Source organism: Ochlerotatus camptorhynchus, unplaced genomic scaffold (assembly GCF_037179485.1).
Source record: "Ochlerotatus camptorhynchus isolate MF236.1 unplaced genomic scaffold, CSIRO-AGI_Acam_v1.1 ptg000418l, whole genome shotgun sequence".
Classification (NCBI taxonomy): domain Eukaryota; kingdom Metazoa; phylum Arthropoda; class Insecta; order Diptera; family Culicidae; genus Ochlerotatus; species Ochlerotatus camptorhynchus.
The window spans coordinates 283868-307779 of NW_027040904.1; the positions used below are offsets into that span (position 1 = coordinate 283868).

Genomic DNA, 23912 nt, shown 5'->3' on the forward strand with positions numbered 1-23912 from the left:
ACACAAAACACACGCTCCTGCTGCAGTTAAGGGGTTACGCCTACCTGCAAGACCGAATAAAAGCGAAAGTTTGGATTTTTTTTTTTCTCGAAAACGACGCAACATATTGAAAATCGGTTTTCTGCCGTTTATTTAACACACATTAAATGGTACATTTATCAGTCGATGCTGTAAAAACGAGGTCCTGGTGCCCCGCACGGCTGCTCCCCGTGGACGATGTTCTAAAAAACGCTTTTTGCGGTGCCAACTGCGGTTTGTGATGTAATCATCTGAAATAAAAAAACATGCCAAATCGTTAAGCATGTGTTAAACTAGTCCTTGATCGTTCGGTTTTGTTTTTAAATTTTTTTGACAAAATGGCGGCCTTGCAAAGTTGAAGTGCCGATTTTTGATCCTTAAAATTTGTCTTTGATCGGCTGTAAAAAATCGAAATTAAATGATAGACGAAATCCGAACGATCGTGGACTGCACAAAACAGTACTGAACAGAAATCAAAACGAATCGGACGAATCGAATGTATACATTTCGAGAAATTTTTGGCACCGGTTTTGAAAATATGATTCCGAGATAATCGCGTTTAAAGTTTCAAGTTGGGTTTAGTCCACTATAAGTGAATATTTTTGTACGTCGATTAACTTTCACAATTTTCATCGGATCAACTTGATCTTTTGAGGAAATATTCTTGACTTTATATACTGTCGATTAGGACAATAAAAAAAATCGGTTTTTTGAAAGTTTGCAGGTAGGCGTAACCCCTTAATAAATAAGATTAATTATATAATACCACGTAGACCTACGTCACCATTGCGTGCGTACAGCCCCATAGGGCTGTCCGTTGTAGTTTTTTGTATTGATCTACGACACTTATGCGGTTCTAACCCACGATATTCTGCTCAGTAAGCAAAAACGGTCGCTCTAAGGCCACGGAGCTCCTTACATACCAACAAGCTACGACCGACGGTCGTTCATTAGCAGTTTCAAGAAGCTATTAACATGAAATTACATCCCCGAAAGCAGTTAACAGTGTCTTCCGAACCGGATCAAGCGTATGTCACATTTGTATTTGTAACATATGTATTACTTTTCCGAATCGTTACGACGAGTTCTATTATTCACGATTTTCTAAAATAGAGGCCTGGGATAGATCAATTCAGTAATGTAACGAGGCTTGGGTTCTAACCCATGATCTTCTACTCAATGAGCAAAAACGGTTGCTCTATAGCCTCAGTGTTGCTTACATTACTACAAGCTACGATCGACTTAACAAAAAAAACTTTTCAAATGAAGTGACGTTCCCGAAAACAGTTAACAATGTTTTTTTTTTAACTGGATCACTCAGTGATAACAAATGAATAAGCATGTCTCCCAACTAGAACAAACTCACCAAATTCAGCCATAATCGATGTCCAATAGGGTGGGGTGGCTTCACAAATTTAGAGTTCAAACTGCACCACCTCTGCACTCACTTGTTTCAGAAATGGCTGAAAACGACCTGGAGCCTGTCTACCATACATAAAATGAATATTGGGGAAATGGCTCAAATGTTGGCCCATCGCTAAAAATCTTCTAGCATTTCATCTAGATGAACGCGTCTTTGGACGGTACTAATGGATATTTTTGGTCGCTATTGAAAATTTAGTCGATTGCTGAATTTATGTATGGGCCCAAATTAGGGGCATTTAGGCCGACATTACATCCATTTCCCCTCTTCCGCAAAATAAATATTAATACAAATAATAAATTAAAATCATCACTTTCGTACTTGTGCAACAGGCACATCATATTCATGAGCCTCGTCCCGAGACTTGTCACTATTAACAAGACTAGCATGTGTTCCTTTGATTACTGAAAAATCCCATTCCCCTAGTTTGAAGTTGACAGGACTAGGGTTCGATGGTAGATATTATACCAGTAACGCACCACGAAAATAAAATAAAATTAACAGAGGTCAGAAAGACAATACGCTAAGCAAAGCAAGTAAATCAAGCTTAAGTTTTAAGTAACCAGAATTATTCGAAAGTCATTTCTCTCTCACTTTCCCTTGGAGTTATGTCCTTCCTTGAAAGTTATTTCTTGCACTTGGAATTAACTCCTTCATCCTTTTATCCATTCGACCTTTTGTCGATTCGACTTTTTGTTCTTCGACCAAATAGATTGGGAATATTATGTAGATCATCTTTATAGAAGACTATTAGATTTTTGAGAGAAAAAAGTTATTATTATATTAATTTAGAACTATTGGTCCGCACTAGAGAGGGTCTAGTATAAAAGAGTAGCTGACTGGCTGGTGTTGAGCCAAACGAACTGTCAAAGCCAGAGCCAATCGAGCAGCGCCTATCTTGATTGCATTGGCAGTGTTGCTAGAAACCACCCAGCCATAGGTTTCCAAGGCAGTTTGTTTTGAATCCGCTTTTCTCTTATACTAGACCCTCTCTTCTCCGCACATACCTACAGGCATGCTTGGCATGCACAGTTGTACACACCAACTGCTCATTTGTTAATTACTTTTAACTCAGTTGTTGAAATTTAGTTTCCTTTAAAGTAATTGATAGATTAGGATCATAGTTTACTGTAGACATGCAAAGAGTAGCTAAAGCTTATCATTTGAATCGACACTTAAAGTCCGAGATGTGCAGTGAGCATTTCTCACTTCATTTTTGCAACGCAAATAAATACAGTTTATTACTAAAAATACCATTTCCTTTTTGTTACATATCTATAAAAAAGCTTAAATTATATTCTATTGATTGCTTCAAACAGAACTATGTTTCGTCAACTCTGTGCAAAGTTATAAGCAAATGAGTAGTTCGTGAGCAAAACTGAGTATGTCAAGCATGCCTACAAGCCTATATATGAGCTTGTTGGTACGTGTGGATCACTAGGACTAACGTGAAAGATAAGTGACTTTTTGTACAAAGATCGGAAAAAGTTGTTTTCTATAGTATTCTCAATCTAAGTCCGAGATTTGGTGTGATTTGAGCAATATTTGGATTTTTGGTATGCAGGATCGTTCTGTTGCCCATACATTTTCCCACACAACATTTAAAATTCTATTGCAAATCGTGATTTTAACCAAATTCGTTCAAATTTTGCACAGTTGTTGGGGATGTCAATACGTATTGAAAGATCAGTGGGGAACAGTTGTATATTGACGCACCCTAATCAAGATATTCCCCGAACTTTTATGGTGTGTAAATCTTCAGTTATTCTAAATATCATCATAACTCCAATTTGAAGCTCACAACAAATCTAAAGTTACTGTAGTTCCTGGCATTTTTTTGTAGTTCTAAGACTTCTTGCTATAGTTGTGCCAAGAGTTTTAAAGGTTACGGGAGATCGAGAATTTTGGATTTGCTAAACTTCCAGCTGAAACTTCGAACTTTCAAAAGCTCTTGGAGCAACTAATTTTTCTAGAAGTCCAAAAGTTGATATTCTCATAACGCTGGGAGCTTTTGGAGCTTAGTTTCAAGAGCTTCAAGGTACTGAAAATCTGAAAGTTCTCGCAGTTCCTTAGTATCGAGAGTATTAAGAGATCGAAGTTCTACTGGAACTCTAAGAATTCTCGATACTCCAGGAACTCTCACAACTGCGAGATATGAGTTCAAAAACTCCCATAACTCAGGAAAGACATGTCATTTTCTAAACAATTCTATCGCCAAGATCATCTAGAGATTCAAAAATGATTAAATTTCAGGGATTTAAGATTCCTGATATTCAAGCCAAGGCGGTTTTTACCTCTGCTGGGCTTTTTCTGAACACGGGGTCCCTTGTTAGTATTTTTTGCCTGATAATTGTCATTTTTTTTTGTAATTACTTTATTTGTACAGGCTCAATCGAATATACTTTACAGAGCCGAGTTATCTTTTGCGTTCTACATTATTACTGTCTTAAATTTAAAGTTAAAGGAACTGGACCGAGTACTCGCGGTTGTCTCGAGGTTAGTGGAGATTTACAATTTTTTGGATGGGAAAAGGAAAGAAGGATGTTTGAAATGTGGTTTACGATACAACTATTTAATTAATCCTAAAGCATGAAATTATTTCTATTCATCTTGAAAACAAACATTGAAAAAAAACCCCACACGTACATAATGCAAACTAAACACAAGGTTAATTAAACTTACAATCTAAGGTTAATATCCTTAAAGTAAACATATATCAGTTTCATAAACTCCAGATCGCGTATAGCCAAAATATCCCGAACTGGAACATTAGGTTGTCTACCTCGAGCCCGAAGGGAATCATAAAAATGTGATCTGACTCCACGATACTCCGCACAAGACCAAAGGATGTGATCGGCGTCCTGGTAACCTTGTCCACATGCACAGAGATTGCTGTCTCCCAACCCCACACGGAACAAGTGAGCGTTTAGACAATAGTGATTGATCGAAATGATTTGGATTCACTAATGCGATTTTTTAAACATATTAAGCAAATGCTGCGGCCCTATTTTTTGCCCTGGTTTGTTTTCCGTCGATCTTGTTTTCCTTACTGAGTACCAATGCTACCGACGCCAGGGAGGCAGCTTCCCTTGATCAGAAATTGTATGCCTCAGAAAATCCCGACGTTGCCGACTGGGATTGAACCCAGGCCCTTTGGAGTGCGCAACTGCAGCCCTATTAATCCAGTAATGTATTGGGAGCTGGTATAGAATCTACTATCCTATCTTCAATAAACAAAAATAGTTGCCACTAGGTCCCCGATCCCTTTTTCTGACTTAAGCCCACCTTAGCCCTGATTCAAATTCTGATGTGATTCAATTAATGTTTCCAGTTTTCTTTTACATTATTACCATTTTCATTAATCTTCCTTTTCAATTATTTGCAATTTGTTCCCCACAGCTTCCTGATCTTCTTGCCATCCTCTTTTTTATTTTCATTTTTTCATTTTATTTTTTTAAAGTTTTGCTTCAGTTGCCGTTATGAATTCGTAGATCTTGTATTCCGTAGAGCTCTTTATAACTAACACAATTGCAAAGTCAACCTACAGTACCACCACTATTAAAGGCAAAATCTGCCTTTGAGAGCTGACCAATTCCCTGTGTCCGACAAACAGTCAATGCGAGCCATATCGCAACAACATCGCAGTCTACGACGTACGGCTATGCATATACCAGCATATACATGTTGTTCTCGGGTGCGATTGGGGCACTGCAGCTTCGATATTCCGATTGTTGTAGATTGCACGACCGACTATGGCTACAAGTTCGACGACGACGACGACGAGCGGCTGTAGGGAATTTATATTTCAGAAAAAGATAAAACTCTATATCCGGAAATAGAATGCTAGATAAGCAAAATGTGATGCATGCACGTACGTTCGGTTGGTTGAGGGGGGGGGGGGGTAACCGGACTCTGGGCCTAAACGTTGCATACACTCACACTCATCATCGCCCATCAGACAGGCAGGGTTTAGTTCGCGCGTTCGAGTCGAGCAGCTCCGGTTGAGGACATGACAAGATTGACTGACGATATGATGCAAACGAGTGGAGGACAACATTTTCGGCCAAGCCCAAAAACATCCTGGAAGTAGCCCCCCTCAATTGTTCCTGCATATCGAGGCACGAGCAAGCGAAACAAATGGATCCAAACGAGATAGCGGAGACTGGGGCAAGCCGATGCGTGTTGAGTGAAAATTCGCAAAGAGCTAAAATTGGCCACAATCTGCCCTCCAGCATCAAGTGAAGGTTTCCCGAGAAATTCCCTGAGTGAAGCAGTCTCTCGCTTGCCCCCCCCCGATAAGCATCAACATTCGTCCATCCTGCTTCCCCAGTGCGACCGATTATGAACCCACCCGCGCCGGATGGGTTATCGCAGCTGAAGCATCTCTCGGGAGTCGTCCGACGCGCATTTGATCGTCGTCGTTGTCGTAGTCTGTGGTGGTAAATACATGCGAGTGAGTGCGTATAGCCGAGTGCTTTTCGGGGCCAAGCAGATACAGATATAAATATTTATGCATATGATGTATTTGCCGGGAATTTCATAAATGTATTTATTATCTGCTTAACCTCTGCAAACTCTTCGGCTGGATCCCGCACTACTGACGGGGATGATGGTGGAACTGTAGTGCGGCAAGAAAGAACTCAGCGCGCGCGGAGTGGGTCGTACGGTTTGCGATATGGCAGAGATAACAAATCAAGTTCGCCGTTTGTGGTGGCGACGCGGTCGAGGAACTTGGCACGGGAGGGCGTCGTCGGTCATTCTCCGCTTTTGACGATGAGTGATGGAACTTGTCCGTGTTTGGACCGGAGTTGCATATTCAAAAAGAGAGCGACCGGTGCAATTTGTTTTGGAAGTGGTAGATTGCAATTATTCAGCTTTGAACAAACGTTATGAAAACTTGCCAGAAATGAGCTTCTTTGTGCCGATTCCTGATTATACTAGAAACTCGTTGCTAGACTAACTTAAAAGCCAAGCAATTCTATAAAGAAATCTATCTGGCTTATTATTGGCAGATGAATTTTAGGCTAAATTACCAATCCTCTAGTCATGAACTCCAAGACTTAAAGTTATTTTCGAAGCATCAAATAGCACGGCGGCAAAGTCACTTCAATCTACATGTGCTCGTTTTCCAAACCACTCAATTTCACTTATATTTGAATATCAACTTGTGATTGTCACTGTCACACATGGTCGAGTCTTCCGCTGTCTGGTAAGTTTACCTTCTAGCAACCGATAACAACTCGGAATGTAGTGCCAGCTGAATCTTCACTATTCTACACAGCCGGTTTTCCGTTGAATACGCGATTACCCATTATCAACCGCAGGTTGTGTGATGGCAAAGTGTGATGTTTGTTCGTGCGCGCGGTTATATGACGAATTAGTCATCAGTCCCGGTAAAGTTCTTTGTTCTGGGTGCGCAAGTTCTAGAGCGCTAGCTATCTGTCAAGCGCGGCAAGTCGACCGGCAGTCAATGTATGTTTTATTGTTCTAGCGAAAAACCATCAGCAATGGGTGGAAAAGTTCCACCTCAAAGTAAAACAGAGCACCTGGTCGGTCGGTTGGCCCGCGATGTGTGATAGTGGGGAAACCTTAAAAAGAAGGGAGATAGAGCGACAAACCGCTCGCGCACGCGGTTTTCATTACATGAGTGAGCGATAATATCGGCAACTGTTTTTTAAGTTGCATTCCAGCTGTAGGTTGATTTCTTGCTGAATAACAAATTAGAACGCGTTGATCTGGTTGGCCGGTGAAGTACTATGCAGATACCGAGTTTTGCTTGGCAATAAACAGTCATAATTCTTGTTTGATTCATCTCACCATTTGTTTCGTTATTTACGTTAATCTAAATTTGCAGGGACTTTCCGGCTGTATGGAACAATGATTTACTCATGCAACTTGAAATGATATGACCGATTTGTGGCTCGATAAGTTTTCTGGAATTAATTAGTCAACTCCTCGTGTTCAAGCGTGGTGCTAGTGGTGCCCATTCGGTTATAATAGTGCATATTTGAAACATCGTAAGGTGCTATTCACAAACCACGTATGGATAATTGTCTACACATTACGAAAAAAGGCATGTAAATGTCGGTGCCCTGAGACCGACACATGCAAGCGGCCCTTATGACATAAGAATCGGTCGAAGCTCTCACCGACGTACATCAGAATCAAAATCGGTGGTTGCGAACATAGTGAAAAATACGTTTTCTGATAAATTCCAAGATGGCGGCCAAATCCAAGATGACCGCCAAAAAAATTTCCATTCCAAATGAAAGCACTATCTTTCCTCTTAGCAATAACGTGTTGTTTGCAGGAGGGTTTCATATGAAATTTCAAAGATTAAACATGATAAATATCAATCTTTTAAATTTGTCGGAACTAGTGGAACTTCTAAAATTCCTAGGGTCCAGTGATGGAAAAGTTCGCAAAAATTCACTATGACTCGCGAACTTTTCCCTTGGTGAACTTCATGAAATATCGTGAACTTTTCCAACACTGCTAGGGTCTGTAGATTATTTTGATTTTAAAAAGATTAAAAATAGGGTCGTCTACTTTATTCAAAAGCGAAAAGAGTCGTTACGCGTATTTTTTTTAAGAAGTGTTTATGGGTTTTGCAAGTGGCCTAAAATCCATACATTAGATTAATGGGCACAAATGTTCATAATTAGCTAGAATACAGTCATGGTTCCTATGTATGGAACCTGGAGACAACGGAACGGTCCTCCGGGAGATTCGGAACAACCGTAAAATTGGTCAATCGAATCTGATCCTAGAGCTCCGCGGTTTTTTTTTTTAACATTAGGAACTGTGATATAAGAAAGAATTTGGGTTCATGACATAAACACTGACCCGGACGGCCATGGGAGCGTACTCAGGAAGATCCGAAACATCTGTAAAAGTGGTCAATCCATGGAACTTATCCTAGAGTTCTACGTTTTTTCAAAAGCATTTGAAACTGTGATATAATAATGAATTTAGGATCGTAAACATGGACCTGGATGGAACCATCCTCTGGAAGATCTGGTACATCCTTAAAAGTGGTAAATCCATGAAACTGAGCCTTGGATCCTGGGGTCGTGACATAAACATGAACCTGGATGGCCATTGGACCGTCATTCGGAAGATCCGGAACATCCGTAAAAGTATTTCATACATGAAACTGTGAAAAAACCGTGATTTTTTTTTCGAAAATTTCACAGTTTGAAGTGTTTTTGAGAAAACCGCGAAGTTCTAGAATCAGTATCATAGATGCACCACTTGTATGGACCTTCCGGAAGACGGTTTCATGGTCATTCGGGTCAATGTTTATGTTACGACCCCGAATTATTTCTTATATCACAGTTCCACGGGTTTTCGAAAAAAAAACCGTGGAAGTCATGGATCAGTTTTATGGATTGACCATTTTACGGATGTTCCAGATCTTCCAGACGGCGATCCCATGGCCTTTACAGGTACATGTTTATGTTATGACCCCAAATTCTTTCTTAAACATGTTCATTTCATTTCGTTACCTAAATGCCCAAATACAAAATAGCAGAAACCTTCAAAATAAAGACGTTTCTTCAAATCTGGCAGCCCTGATGAGGGAATAATCTGTAAGTCTGGTTATCCTGCTAATTGTTACTTAGATTTGAATATTATGTGAGCTTTTCTGCTGATTCCTCCTTAATTTCAAGTTATAATAAGTAGGCAGAACTGCGTCTTTTACAATCACTAACTACATTTTAACCGTATTCATTACAAATTAGACATGTATATTTTTGGTAAAATTCCCACCGAGCACTTTCAACGAAGGCTACATTTTCAGCATTAGCATTTCTATCAGTTTTTTTTATCAACAAATGTTGCCTCCTACAACAACTCGGATATTGTTTAATTGTTTACCCACCCGACCATAGCTATCAAAAAACTCCAGCTGGGTCTACCTGATAGTGGTCATAAAAAAATGACTCTAAATTTAAAATTAACCCACTCCAAAACGAGTCTGTTATCGATAAGTACATGGAAAGAGTTTTCCACCGCACGGACTGGCCTCTCGATTCCCAGTTCGACAGTTACTATTGCTGCGGCATTTGGCGCGATATTCAAATTTTCGGCGCGGCTGCGTCTCTAATCAGTTCCTAGAGGCCCAACAGCAATAAAGCAAACCATCGAAGCCACAAAGTTACCTTTCAACAGCAGCACCGGTAGCCGAGCAGTGAGCGATAAAGAAGTACTCAAAAAAAAAAAAACTAAAGCATGCCCCACCACAAAAGAACCTGATGAAACTATACCTTACACGGTATAAATACGAAACTGATAAAAACTCCGAACCAGCATTTCTTTATCTTTCACTCGGACTGCGAGGCGGAATGGGACGGTGTCTGGCCCACAGGTTTCGCCGGAATAAAACATGCTGAAATGACTTTAGCTTGACTGTAATCTTCTGGCGGTGGAGGAGGTTTGAAAATTGCGCACTAAAGTCACCCGTAAAACAATAGTAAAAACACGGCTGATTGTTATTCGTTTGCAGAATGTTTGTTTATCAGCTCACGCGTAGCTGTTGTAGGTACCTACCTACCTATAGAGTGGTTTTTCGTAGGTAAGTTGCTTGCTGAATTCTAGTTTTGCTTATCAGCACGACGACGACTGTGGCGGAGTGCTTCGTGCAAAAAAAAGGCCACTATCGTAGGGCGGGCTGGGGCTTCGTCGAAATCTAGTTTGCAAAATTGTGACAACTCTGCCTCGCAGTCATTGATTGTGCGTAGAATCCGACATCATGTGGGTCAATGGAATGTAAATTTCCATTGAGTCTTGAAATATCACCAGCAGCACACCTGGTGATGATGAGACTAAAAACGATAGACTTGATATTCAAATGAAGCGCTTTGCAGCTGATTGATAAAGGCACCCGTACCACGTTCTTGTGGGCTATCTTATCTGAGCACCCGGTAAGATATTTTTGTGCGATAAGGCTTCAGCTATATAATCAAATCGCTTCGTTATCAATATTACCTACGGTTGTTGAGGTTTACGATTCGAAACGAACATGGATGTTCGCTGTTATCTGGAGGAAGCGTTATCTTGGTTCTGGAAATATCTATGAGCTATACGAGCTCAGATTGGAACCATCTGCTTAAGGACTGTGATTTGAAAACAAGTTATTTCATTATACAGGCCTCCGATTTGATTCATGTCCAAGGTTTGAATCGAAAGTGTTTGTTGAAACGTTAACTAGATATCCTATAATTTATCGAAATGCTTTGATGGCTTATTTAGTTCTAACGGAAACCAGAAGTTTGCCATTATGAACATCATTTAGTCAGCACCAGGATGTTGTCTATAGCATTTTTGATTATTAAGTCACATAGGCTAAAAGTATAATGGATTGTTTGGTTTGGAATTTCTTCACTTTAGGTGGCTCTAGTGCTCAATTGAAATTTGTGTCATACATCAAGACTCTTGCTTTATAGAAAGATGCTAGTGGCGCTGGTGGTGTAGTGGTAAGCGTGATTACCTAGCAGGCCTGGGTTCAATCCCAGTCGGCGCCGCCGAGATGTTCTGAGGCATAACATCTCTGATCACGGGAAGTAAAGCCGTTGGTTCCCCGGTTCATGAGTTGGTGGGTCGATAGCTAGGGTCCAGGTGTGGGAGCTGCCTCCCTGGCGTCGGTAGCATTGGCGTCAGAAAATAAGATCGACGGAAAACAAATCAAGGAAAAAAAATAGAAAGATGCTGAACTCTGCAATGTTGTTCTGGATATTGGACAGCTATATTTTTCCTGGATATTGAATTTGCTTCTGCGTTCAGTCTTCAAAATTTTTCTATGTTTTAGCTGCCTTGGAAATTCACCCAAAACTCTTTACAAGATTTCTGGGAATGCTCCTAATCACAAATCGCAACACTCGCTGTTTTTTTTAGAGAACACAAGTAGGCATTGACAAACGTGCCTTTTGTGAGTTGCAGCGCGCTTTGTTTTGCTTGAAATTTTATCATGGATAATCACGCAATCAACAAAAAAAAAGTGTGCATTTTATGCCTTTCAAATCAAAAAAAACGTTAGACAGATCTCCAGTGCAATACGTCAAGTGATTAGGGATGATTACTTAAGCGATATTGATGTTCGCGAGTGGTATTATCCGTCCTCAATATGTGCCAAGTGTCGGATTTATTGCAGCCCTGTAAATGGAAATAGCAGAAAAGTGGTCCTACATAAATACAAGTTTAACTATTCTAAGAGTACGAGAACAAATTCAAAGTGCACTTGTGAAGTTTGTGAGGCTGCCCAGCTAAAGTATGGTAAAAATCTACCGGGAACAGTTCCTAGAAAGGAAAACCAACGTAATTCAAAACCGAGCAATTTAAACACTACTAAAGTCATACGCGAGGTCATACGCATGTGTAATACTTGTCTAACGGAAATCGGACGAGGGAAGAATCACGTGTGTACTGTCACTGAGCGTTCAGAAAATTTAGCAAGAATTCTGAAAGAAAATAATTCTCCAACCAAAGGCTTCAGAAGCAGCTGTGTCAAAGTTTCTAGCCGAAAAAGTCTCAACTTCTGGTAAAACAGCAACTGATGTATTTCAGAATGTAGCTTTAACGTTTTATTTGATTCATACAGGTTCTGAAAACATTCGCTTATCAAATCGTCGAGGAAAACCATCCGTATTTCTAAAAGCTAATTCTACTGTATCTTTGAAAGAACGGAAACGCATGCGGACGGAAGATATGTTCAAAGTGAAGACGGAAAATAACATGCTCAGAAGACTCTTGGTAATATTTTATTTAGGATTTGCCGAGGCTTTTGATTTACAGGCATCATGAAAGGTGTGCGGTGCACATGTAAACGGAACCAGGGCGAAAATTAACTAGGACGATCCAACTTGGCAAAACAACAAATTCCCAACCTACAGCGTCGGGGGTGTCCGGTAGGGAAGTCGAACCGGTGTTCACACTAGATTACCATGGGTGGGGTCCAGTTGTGAATCGGATCGATCGGACGGGACGCTATTGACCTTCCTGTTCGCTCCAGGTGCAACGGCTAGAATGTGGACTGTATGGCAGCGATTATCAACAGCAGCGATCGTGTGCTCCAGTGGCAATGGACATGAGGATGAAATTATGCTCGTTTGGTGATGGTTGAATATTAATTTATTTGATGTTTCTCGTTTGGCAGTTACAATAATAGTGATGCGCTTCGCCATTTTGGCCATTTAAATGATCTTTATTTCTTGTGATTGTGTGGTTTACATGTATGAATTTGTTAAGTGACACAGATGCGTCTTTTCAACTTTGGTACATTTGAGATTTTAATTATTATTTACAGTTCCTAGTCCGTTCAGGCCTATTTTAAAGTATGACCACCTTGGTGGGATTGGTTTGATTTGAATTGGAAAAAGGAGACTACTTATAACTACAATTTACAACTACAACTAACCTACAACTACTATGTACACCTAACCTACTATATACAAATTGCTTATCAAAGCATGTTCTGATAAATTACATTTTTGTGTAAATTTAGTCTTAATTTCGTTAATTTTGGAATCTATTTTGACAATGCCTGCCTCTTCATGTAAATTTGTTATTCTAGTGTCGAAAGGACGATCAAGAACCATCCTCAGCACTCTATTCTGAGCGACCTGAATTTTGTTCCTGTGAGTCTGTGCACATGATTCCCACACCGGAGCTGCGTAGAGGATCGCAGGTGCTATGATTTGTTTGTAGACGGCCAGTTTGTTCACCCTTGAGAGGCGGGATCTGCGGCAAATCAGCGGATAAAGACTCCTAACCAAGGCGGAACACTTGACTACGGTTTTCTCCACATGCGAGCGGAATAGGAGCTTTTCGTCAAACAACATCCCGAGATAGGTTACTTCGGCGGACCACTCAACCCTTGTGCCATCCATGATTACAGTACAAGAGGGAGCCGGTTTTAGTTTGGGTGATTGTCGATGGAGGAACATGATTGTTTGTGTTTTGGAAGCATTGATTTTGATTTTCCACGTGGTGGCATAATCAGCAAAGGCGTTAAGGCATCGTTGAAGTTTGTTCGTTATTTCGCGAGGCATCCTGCCTTTGATGGCTATTGCGGTATCATCTGCGAACAGGAAAAACACGCAACCGTCTCCAAGGGGAGGAATGTCGGAAGTGTAAATGCTGTAAAGCAAGGGTCCCAGCAGACTGCCTTGCGGGACTCCTGCTGGGATGGAAAACGTGTCGGAAAGACAACCATTCAACGATACCTTAAACGACCTTTGCTGGAGGTAGCTACGGGTGATTTTAACCAGATGTAATGGAAAGTTGAAGTTACAAAGCTTGTATACAAGCCCATTGTGCCAGACATTATCAAACGCTTTCTCAACGTCTAACAATGCCATGGCTGTGGACTTGGATACAGCTTTGTTACTTCGGATGTTATTCATCACCCGCACTAGCTGGTGATTGGTGGAGTGCCCCTTTCTGAACCCAAACTGTTCCGGAAGGAGAATGTTATTTTCCTCGACAAACTTGAGCAAAAAATTGAGAATGAGTTTCTCGAATAATTTGCTCAGCGCTGAAAGGAGGCTGATTGGTCTGTAGCTTGAAGCTAGCGTTGGGTCCTTCCCGGGTTTGCGGATAGGTATGATTTTCGCTGTCTTCCAGATACTTGGAAAGTAGTGCAGTTCCAAGCATCTGTTGAAGACAGCTGCCAGCAGAGAGTGAACCTTCATGCTGAGATTTTTCAACACTAGGTTGAATATTCCGTCAAACCCGGGGGCCTTCATGTTTTTGGTGCATTTCAGCGCTGAGCAAATCTGTTCCACTGTGATTCTATCCTCCGGAGGGATGGCACAAGGGGAGGAATCAAGGTTGAGTACGCATTGCTCAACCTGAACTTCGAGCGGACTTTGGATGTTGGAGCCAAGCATGTGCGATTTGGCAATATGCTCACCAATCGCATTTGCTTTCTCCTGAGGGGTGATTATGAGCCGATCGTCATCATTTTCATCTTTTAGTGGCGGAATGGGTTTAGGGTGCGTCTTTAAGACCTTGGCAACTTTCCAGAATGGTCTGGAGCGGTCGTCCAGATTCTGGACAAGCCGCCCGAAACTTTCGTTCCGGAGTGAGACCATTCTGGAAGCAATCTCCTTGTTCAGATTGGCCATTTCACGTTTCCTCGCTAGATCTCCAGTCCTCTGAAACTGGCGTCTACGAACATTTCTCAGGCGAATTAAGAGTTGGGTGTGGGAATCAATGGCAATAAACTTACCCCTCACAGGAACTCGTCGGACGCACGCCTCGTCAGCCACGGTTATGGCTTGGTGGAGTACTTCCAACGCTCGGTCGATGTCCTCCACGGAGTCAAGCGGCGGGTTGTCGATGATGTGCCTGTCTACCACGCGTCCAAACTGGGCCCAGTTTACGCGATGGTAGTCCTTGCGCAGGCTTTTAGCAGCAGCTACGTTGTATCCCAGTTCAGCCACCACCGGTTGATGGTCGGAGCTGAGTTCGTTTAAGGCTACCGGCTTGGACAAGCCGGTATTTGAAAGAAACAGGTCTAGCGTCGATGGGTTGCCTGCCGGTGAGATGAATGTTGGCTCGTCCGAGAACCAAACGGAGTACAGCCCATGCTGCGAATGGTCGAACAGCAGACGACCGTTCTGGTTCTGCTGGTAGTTCCGCCATGCCTCATGACGAGCATTCAGATCTCCTCCAACAACGAAGCGGGAACCGGTACGGGTGATGGTGGACAGGTCCTTCTTAAATTTAGCCGCTAGTCCACTGCTGGCGGCACACTGTCGAGGGCAGTAGACGGCGATGAACTGGACGTATCCAGTCGACGACTCCACCTCCACACCAAGGGCCTCGATGATAGAGGTGCGGATATGGGACAGAGTGTGGTATTTTATTCCTTTCTTGACGACGACCGCAACACCACCCCCCCTGGAGCTGGTGCGATCAAGCCGGATAATGTTGTGGTCAGGCAACCAGAAGCTGTCGCCGGACTTTAGATGGGTCTCGGTTAGAAGGCCCACGTCGATGCTGTGCTTGCGGAGGAAGTCGGCAAGCTCAATCTTTTTTGCTCTTACAGAGCAAGCATTCCAGGTGACGATAGTTAGCAGTTTAGACGCCATACTGGATGATGAACTTACCGAGCACCTGGATCTGTTCGGGCTTATTGCGGCACTTACGAAGAGCACCGGACATGTTGACGAAAATTTCCATCAGTTCATCCGCTGAGAACAGATCGGGGTTGTTGTTTTGCGCTGTTGGTTGTCTCCAGAATCCAGGGGGGGATGGAGAGCTTTGGCCAGCAAAATCACCGGAAGCTTCTTGAGGGGGGACGGGTTGCACCCGCGAATTCGCTTGCCTTTGCTGGGGAGCACGAAGAGGTGGAAAATCCTCCGTCCTGAATGCTGGGGTTTTGTCCTTCTTGCGTCCTGGTTGATTGTTGCTTGACGCCTGCTTTCGGATGCGTTTGAAGTCCTCGCGTTTGGAGCACTGTCTGTCGGAACCTTGATGTGCACCACCACAGTTAGCGCATTTTATCGCCACGGCTCCATCCGCAGGGCAGTTGGAAGTGGCGTGTTCTTGAGCGCAGTTGCTGCAGCGTGGCTTGATGTTGCAGTTGCGGGTACCGTGTCCAAAATTGAGGCACCTCATACACTGCGTTACGTCACGATGGCCGCCACGGTATGGCTCCCACCGTACGATGATGGAGCAGATTGATCGGATGGCTTGTAGCGCATTGAGCGTCACCGTCCCTTTCTGGAAGTGCACCAGGAAAAGACAATCCGGGTACGTTTTCACGTTTTCGTCTCTCCTTGTCATTCGGAAGACAGTGATTGGGGCAAGCTTGTACCGGTTGATTTCAGCTTCGACCATCTTGGGGTCGAAGTTTGGTAGACCCCTGATGACTACCTTGAAGGGCTTCTCACCGGGGATGTCGTGCGTGAAGAATTCCGCCTTGGTATCCTTCAGATATTTCACGGCTACTTCGTACTCCGCTTTTGTTCGGAGCATCACCTTGGTGCCGATCCTGCCGAGCTTAAACTCAGCTGCAACGCCCAGCGATGAAAGATCGCCAATCAGCGTGTTGAGTGGGACTTGCTTCACCACCAGTGGAGGAAGCTTCATTTTTGCTGCACTCGGGGTGGCAGCAGTTTCGTTGTCGACGGCGTCGCCGAAATCACCAATGACGCTGACGTTCGTCGCGGTGGCATCGTCCCGTCCACTCGCACCATCGGACTGGCCTTGATTTTTCTTCCTCTTCTTTGACCGCTTCACCGTGGCTGAGGTGGTATTCCCTACATCGGTGGGAAGAGTAGCGTACCTATTCGAAATAGGTACACTCAAGCTACCCTCACCGCTGTTCTTCTTCTCCGTTTTCTGTCGGAGCCTGCTCCGGGAGCGCTGTCTTCCCATCACACGAAGCGACCGACACTACTGACGACGCGATTAAACTGCGAATGTTTGGAACAAACTAGAAACTTTAGAACAACTCGACAGAGCGAGCAAAGACCGAACTGTACTGCTTGACGTACAAGCAGAGAATGTGATGCGCTTCGCGCGAAATGGTTTGCTTTTATACATTTTTATTCTCTGCATTCGTACCGCTGTGTAAAGTTGACTTCTCGTTCTTGCGTGGAATTGACGATACTGGGAGGAGTCTGCTTCGCTTCACAACAGTGCAAATCGTTATGTAGAGGAGTGTAGGGAAAATTAATACATAGATTAAACGTTCGGAACCGAACGAAAGGTTTAAAACGAGGTGGAGTGAGCTTTGAAATTGGCTTGAAAGGATAGCTTTCCAAACTGAACTAACAGCTTGGAGATTTGTTTAGTTTTGTAGAGCTAGGAGAAGTAGCCAAAGGTAAAACTCAAAAAGGTACATATTTTAAAGAAATCTAAATTAAAATGCTCTTTGCTAGTTGAAACCGTCCATCTTGGTCAATGCGCTGATGTTCCAGTTATATTTTGTAATAATATACCTGAGTTGCTTCAACGAATCAAGAAAAGTAGACACGCCAGTGAGGAAGAACTTTTCATAAAGCTTGGTATCGACGGTGGAGGAGGATTTTTTAAGATCACTCTCTCTGTTGTATCCAAAACCCAAAATAATTCTTCAAATTATTTTAAAGACAGCGGTGTGAAACGCCTGCATATTTTGGCATTGGCTCCAAATCTTGCCGAAAAATATGAATATATTTTTCTAATCTGGAATGGTCTTTTGAAGCTGAATCACTTTAAGAACAAGATTTGAAAGGGGCATACAAGCTTATTGTAAACAAACCTTCTTATGCCCTTTTCTCGCCACCTATATGACACCAACGCCAACCATCAAAATCACCGGGTAGGGGAACCTTTCCCCTTCCTGATGATGTTGTTGGTTTGCATGGGTGACCCTCGGTTGGCGAAAAATGGCCTACAAAGTTTGTTTACAAAAAGCTTGTATGCCCTTTTCACATGTGGCTCTTGACTTGGAATCGATTATTGCCGGTGATTTAAAGATCATTAACGTGATTATTGGAATAATGGCGCATTCATCTACCCACCCCTGTCCATATTGTGTAACAGAAAAATCAAACCTTGCATTGCTAAGTGGAGTGCCCCGAACGATTGGAAACATTCGGGAAAATTCCAATAAAGACCCATGTTCCAAAAATCGTAAAATATATGCTAGCTGCATTAAACCACCGCTGGTTTTCGGCCAAGACAGCACTCCTGTTTTGCTGATATGCCCTCCGCCTCCACTTCACGTGACACTTCAAGCAGTGAAGAAACAAAGTCCAGACTGGGCAGATTTATGGATCGAAAAGGCTCATGTACAACATCAACAGCGAACATACGGTTTTACAGGACGAGCATGTCACAGTCTCCTTGATGCTGTCAATGTTCTCCGAGAAAACGAAGATTTGCTAAACTATGTTGATGTAAGGTACAGTTGTTTTTCGATCAGCAGGTATAAAACTAATGACTGTTACTTTTTATAGGTCCTGAAACACTTTCAAAATGCATACAAGAAATGCTTCTCATTCGAACTTGTACCCGGATTTGAAGAAGATATTAATAAGTTTGTCGAATACTGGGAAATGTTGCATCTACCAAAATCGTCCAAATACCATATAACCATGTTTCACGTGAAAGAGTTTTGATGATGATGATGATGATGATGGTCCCACCTCTTACCCCTACAAAGGTTTGAGCTGGACGATTTATCTTTAAGATAATTAAATATGACATTTTAACCAGGTTGGCAAACAAAATCGAACTGGTTTCAGTTACAGATATAAATTCCCTCTAGAGTTTACAGTTGCTTCACAGCGATATAAATGTTGAAAAGCTCAGGCGTCCCCCTCTTAGTTCGCCTTTTTGTCCACCTAAAATATTCATAAGTATTACAAGCAATCAAGAGTTAATGAACAATCAACAAAGCATCCTATTACACTAGTAACCCCGCAATCTGATGCTATCATAATTTTCAGCAATGTCAGGAATGCTCACGAACCCCCAACATTTGCCAGAAAACTTACTACTAACTCAAGGTATCTTCCAAATAAGCTTCAAAATTGCATTTTTTTTTTATCAAATGTTAAATTCAGTCCTCTATATCCGTAATACGCGCGCGAGGCTCAAACCTTTGTAGACTACTATTTTTTTTACTACTACTATTAAATCATATATCAAAAAACCATCATCACCATCGTGGCGAACAAAATAGTTTTTGCAGTGCTACAATAATTATTAAAAAGTCGTTATAACAGCTATCCATACAAAGTAATCCGTTAAAAATAACTTTAAAAAAAACTCAGCTAAACGCTTCAAATGATTCGAATTATGGTTATCACGCCAATTAATATTAAAATCACCAGCCAATATATTTAATTTACTAGAATCAAGGAATGTCTCGAGCCAGTTCTCTAAAACTTCAACAAAACGCTGGTCACTAGAACTGGGAGAATGATACAAAACACCATAATTACCCATCTTCATGCCACGTACAACTGTAATGCCCAAGAACCAGTTGCCATCAATAACTTCGTTGGTACGAAGGTTGAATTGAACTGATTCTTTGACATAAATAGCAACACCGCCAGTGTGTCTAGAATGTGATAAACAAGCAGCAACAATATATCCCGGAATACTATACTGATCAAAAGCTTCAGTTTCTACAATATGAGTTTCAGATAATAAAACTAAAAGAGGACGTTTTTCCTCAACAATCTGACGTAATGCTACGTAGTTTGTTGACAACCCCGCAATATTCAAATATAAAAAATCGAATTGTTTCACATTCCTGGAACTTGGCTGCTATTTATTGAAACGCAAGCTGCTTTTCTTCTGATCAAAAAGTCTTTTATAGAGCAAACATTCCGAGCTAAATGCGGCATGGTTGACGTCCAAGTTCATTTTTCGTTCTTTATTCATTTTCAAACAATTAATACATTTCAATACAGTTGACGTACACTCCGACGTTTTGTGTTGTTGGCTGCACCTAGAGCATCTATCACAATTTTTGCAATCCATGCTCTTGTGCCCAAATTCTCCACATTTGAAGCATCTCAACACATTAATCGCGGGAACTATCGAGCACCGATCAAACCCTACATTTACTTTTTTCGCACATAACAAACATTTATAAGTATCGACATCGACTTCAATTACAACACTAAACTTGTTATAAGTGAAGCGTGGATTTTCAAACATGTTCACTACTTTTACATCATTAATAGCGATGTCTTCATTTTGACTTTTTAAGTAGTCAATAAAGACATCAGAGGAAAACTGATCGCTCATGCCCACTATTTTCAATCTTGGCACCGAAGTGGGAACAACAGCACTATATTTTTCACCCAGATTGCTTTCAATACCATTTTTCACATCACTTACGTTTGCTCCTGTTGCACACTCAACAATAATGGAGCCATCTTTACCATTCCTAAAATTACTGATTTTGTGTGTTTTTGGATCCAACTGAGTTTTTAAAAACTTACGAGTATCTTCGCAAGGTTGTTTGGACTCTTTCGGTTTAATCACAATGACTGGACGAGTCTTACGATTTTCTGGTTTGTTACTTTTACTATTACTGTTACTATTAGTTTTACTTTGACTAATACGACTATGTCTTTTTACAACATCCGCAAAACTCGCATTTTCTTGAAAAACAACATCATCATCATGATCACTATTACTAATTACTAATTTACGTTTTTTGCGTCTGGTATTTTTGTCCGATTCCGACTGAATCGTCCTAGATGAACTGCACGGGTCATTCTTTACAGCTAATTGGTTTTCCGCATCAATTTTAAAAAATGAACTTTTCATATTATCCAATTTCTCACAAATCAAATTTTCAAGACCATTTACATTTATTCTAATATCTGCCATCCCGCTTTTAACCGCGATGTCCACCTGAGCAGCAATGTGATCTCGCATGCCAGTGATCGAGTCCGAGAGTTGAAAAACCTTCTTCATCTCTTCCTCTATCCTTTTGACGCGCGAGATCAGATCATTCTGCTCGTCACAACTCTGATCTGATAGACAACTATCACACTTGAACAGAATATTTGCATTATCTGCTATAAGCCTGGCCGCAGTCTTAGTGAGTGCCGCACAAGCGAAATGGAACGTTCCATTGCACGGACCTACACACGTAACTGGGAGCCCACTCATAGCAATAGACTGCTCGCATACATTACACACATCCATTCTACCAAATTAAACGCTAACACTGTTAGCAGCAGACATATACAGGGGAGGAGAACACAAAATAAAATTTTACCGCCACAGCTCACTATACAAATCAATAGCGCGCCGGGGGGAAAATACAAAATTAAACAAAAACTAGTTGCTAAGCAACCTTTCCTTTACTTATCCTGTTAGAAAAACACCACGGGCACGCGTTGGAATAATCCTTTCGCGGCACACGCCACTATTTCACACGAAATTATTAATTTATTTTCACAGCACAACTCAACAAAAACACTACTTTGTACGCCATACTACAACGACGGTGTTTTGTAACGCAACTGGACAAGGTTTGGGTTGGCACAACGAGCAGGCGTCCGAATCGGTTCACAGCGACTTTTTAATGACTTGGGAAAGATACAAGACCACGAAAACATCAAAGATATACAAATCTCAACTTCTGCGTGCTGTCGTTAACTACAATAGAGGTCATTTGTGTTAAACCACTTTGAGATTCATTAATTATATTTAGGTTTATTAGTTTACAGTTAATTTAAATAAAACTTAAGCCTTAAATTAATTTACAAAACCCTTTTTAATTCCAAAAATTAGCAACCGTTACAAATTATAATCATGTAATTAATATATAAACACGATGCAATCGACATTTCATGTCATGTTGCATGCAAAATAAGCATATGTGATGGCATTTCACTGTTTTTAGTTAGATTTATGCAGTTACGCCTTTAAAAGGGCGTAGCTCGAAAATGCGTCCAACGATTTTTTTTTTTTTTAATTTGTTTGAGAGATGCAGAATGATCTAACGAATCGATTGGTATACTCACTTTTGATGGAATTTTTTTTTTTATAATAACGGTCAGAGGAGCACCGTGGCAGTGCTTTCATACTCAGCCTAAGCAGTCAATAATGTTACGCTCTGAAACTACCTCTTAAATGCATTTTGAAATCTACTCAAAATTCGTATGGAATTGTCATCGGAATTCTTTTAAAAGTTCTTCAAAGTGATTTATCCTGATAATCTAGTCCTGCCCAAGGGTGTCAAATTTTTGTTTAAGGTCCAGAATCTTTCTTTTTCTTGGTTATTTTGTTTTTCCGGTTTTTTCCATCTTTTTCTCGATTTCCCGGTTCATTGGTCACCCTGTAATTTCAAATTGATCAGGAATTCTTCTAATGATATTCGGTGAGTTAGAATGTATTTTAAAAATAAAGCGTTGATCAGGAATCATGCCAACCATCTTCAAATGATTAGAAATTGAAATTAAATTCATTGAATATTATCTCATCTTATCAGGTTGATCAGGAATTCTCCCGAATTATCAGAAATTATATCGAAAACCTACGACTGATCGGAAATTGAAATCGAGTTCTTCATGTCCATACATTTTTTCTATTGCTACTGTCCATTTGTCTATTGCTCATTTGCAATAGTTTATTGTTCCTAATCAAGCAGGTTTATTGGCAATTCTGAGGATTTTAATTTTGTTATCTAAACAATGAATATCGGCTCCGCAAAGCTACAGCAAATGCCCCTGGAAAAACTAACGCATTATTTAAAAAAAGAGGATTTTAAGGACAATATGTGAGTAATTTAGGTGTCGTTTATGTTTTTGCCGTTAAATCGAGGAATAATTGGCCCTCACTATCTCAGCAGTCTAGGTGGTTAGAAAAACTCTGAGATAAACTTAATAGCAATTAAATTCAATCTTGATTTAAGCTGGTTAAAAAGTTTGCTCAACTTTACCTATTAAAATTTTGTTAAGACTTATCTGTTCAAATCAGTGTTGGGAAAATATCAAAAAATCAAATCTCACCAACGTCCAAGATCACGCTTGATTTCGGTAGACAAAAATCAACAAGCAAACAACTGCGGTGATATCGCAGCTCGGAATATCAAGCTAACAAAACTCACCAACTGCAAATCTCACCAAACTGTGGTGAGATTGAGTTTATTGATTTTTGCTTTACTCCCGAATGCAACCGAAACTTCCATAACGGCTTGCAGCAGTCCCTTTGCGTCTGCCATCGGTGAAGATTAAAAAGAGATAGCGAACTATGCTTTCTCTTTCTAAGAAAATGATGTGCAATGGAATCATTTTTGTGTCGAGTCAACTCTCAGCTTGATTTTTGCACGTTGTGAACAGTCTCGCAATATCAAAGGAGCTTCTAAAATCAATATCAAGCATGATATTTTGTTCCAATATCACGCGTGATATTGCGAGCGCATGAGAGCGGAAAAATATCAATTGATTTCTGATTTTGCCAACACTGGTTAAAATTATCAAAATTGTGGAAGGAATCCGATAAAATGTTGTTGAAATTGTGTTGAAATTTTGTTCAAAGTTATTTAGAATTAATTATATAATCAATTCACTAAGGGCAGTAAAGAAAGTTTTTTAGCGCGCAAATTGTCAAATTGCCAATTGATTCGATGATCTGAAAAATGATATATCCTCATGCAAAAAAAGAGCGATCAAGGAATTAATTTACTCCCTGACTATAGTACGTTAAGGTATTTACCGAAGCTGTAATTTACCCCATGAATTTCGATCATAATCATTCAAACAAATTTTCTCAAACCTTCAAGCCCAGAGAGAGAGAAATGTCAAGCTCAGCCCTATCAAACGAATTCCTACTAACACCCAGGATGCCAAAGATAGCTTGATAGGAGCCAAAAGTATCAGATAAGAGTCGAGCTGCCACGAGCATGGTAATAATCAGAATAAAGAAAAGAAGCAAACGAACCGACACGAAGAAGCAGAAACAGGAAGACGACAGCATTTGAACGTTAGTTGTACAAACA

The 23912-nt window shown here is 41.0% G+C and overlaps 1 protein-coding gene and 1 pseudogene across 1 annotated transcript in view; both read left to right on the forward strand.

Annotated features, from left to right (window-relative positions):
* LOC135711091 (uncharacterized) overlaps positions 1-21593 on the forward strand; it is a 37437-nt pseudogene extending 15844 nt beyond the window's left edge.
* The window catches only part of ush (Zinc finger protein ush), a 284797-nt gene that overhangs the window by 27137 nt on the left and 233748 nt on the right, over positions 1-23912 (forward strand). The gene's annotated exons all lie outside the window — the stretch shown is intronic.